We start from the raw sequence: 1,718 nt of genomic DNA, 5'->3' as shown, positions 1-1,718 counted from the left end.
CCACACCCAACATGAGGGGGAAAAGAATTCAGCTGGCTGCTGAGCACTGCCTAGGTTTGCAGACTCTTAATCTGGCAAATGGTGAGGTGTCAGTTGCTCCCCTGAAGGTTCTGCTGTGAAATTAAAATCTGGATGTAGTTCCCAAGTTCACAAGGGAAAAAAAAAAAAAAAAAATCAGGGATTCCTGCAGGGGCAAGAGGAGGGTTTCTGAAGCTGAGAGCAGGTCAGAATACCAGGTGAAGAAGCAGATAGTCCAAGACCCGGAGCACCACAAGGGCATGGACTGACTGGCCTTAGGAGACTTGATCTACAGAAGGGGCCTCCAGACACCCAGCAAAATGTGTCATATGAATGCATAAACTCTGAACGTCCTCCTTTGCTTGTCTTCCTCAATAGATGAACAGATTAGGAACTGGACTAAAAATACCTGTTCTTCACAAGGTGTCCTGGGCTTTGTAGAATGCTGTGCTGGTCCTCCCAAGAGCTCCGGAGTGGGCAGGTACTAGGTTTCTTCTTAGATCGGGAAGTGAGAAACAGAGAGGCTCGGGGCCCTCCCTAAAGATACAGCACAAGACAGGGAAGGTGGGGCCCAGAACTGGGGCCCAGATGGGAACTGCAGGCCGGCCAACTCGTCAACCCAGGCGTGGTCTGGGAGTCTGCAGAGACGGGCCTGGGCAGGGGTGAGTGGGTAAGGGAGGGGAAGCAGGGCCAGGGGCCTAGAAAATGCCCAGCAAATTGCCCTGGGGAGGGGGAGAGTCACAAGGTCAGCATTTTCAGAGTCTCAGTTCCTAGCTAACATCCTAATAATCAGTTAACATCTCAGCAATCAGCAGAGGAAGATGAGCTGAGAATCAGAACAAAGATGGTGGCAAAGCCGCGCTTCCTCCCTCTACTTGGCAGCAGGTCACCTTGGTGATGCTCACAGCTGCTGGCGAGTGCCAGGCCTAGCATTTCAGCAGGAAATGTGGAGAGCTGAGGAGTGGCCCTTTCCAACCCCAGGGGGCTCACTGGCGTCTAGGATTCTTTCCCGCCCCCAGGAAAAGCGGACCTGCTGTTTTATTTTCCTGCAGATGGTGAGGGTGGTACAGACTGAAAGCATTTGTGGGTGGAGTCAAGGGGTGTAGCACTTACTATTAGGTGGTCTGGGGGTGGAGGGGTGACAAGGCTTTAGAGGGGACACCACCCAGAGCTCTGGCCCCAGCACTCCTCAAAACTGCTCTCTGAGACTGAGAGACTGAGTTAGATACTAAAAAAGCAAATTGTTCTTTTAGGTTCTCCACCCACCTTCCCCCCGCCCCCCGCAAGGAGTTGCCGCTTTGGAGCTGTAAACAATGAGCTATTTTTTCCTTGCCTTAGAAAATCTGAGTGTCCCTTTCCTATACCATCCGTGGGAGTTCTGTTTAGGTGCGGGTTCCGTATATTCAAAACCAGCTGACGTCATAGCCCCAGAAAGTGAACAGCTTCTTGTCCCACTGCCGTCTGGGCTCCAGATTGCACATTCCTTAGTGTTAAATAACCTCCCAGAGCCAGGATCCCTGGATAAATACCAATGGGTTTCTCTCAGTCATTCTCAGCCCGCCCCCTCTCGCACTCACACTCAACCAACCCCAGCAGGAGGCATTGCGCACGGGACAGTTTCCCAGCTGAGACCACCGGGGGACGGCCTTTTGGGGGCACAGCACTTTCAGGCCAGAAGCAACCCTCACTTGAACTCAGGC

Source organism: Bison bison, unplaced genomic scaffold (assembly GCF_000754665.1).
Source record: "Bison bison bison isolate TAMUID 2011002044 unplaced genomic scaffold, Bison_UMD1.0 scf7180017864301, whole genome shotgun sequence".
NCBI classification, from domain to species: Eukaryota; Metazoa; Chordata; class Mammalia; order Artiodactyla; family Bovidae; genus Bison; species Bison bison.
This window is presented reverse-complemented; position numbering follows the sequence as displayed.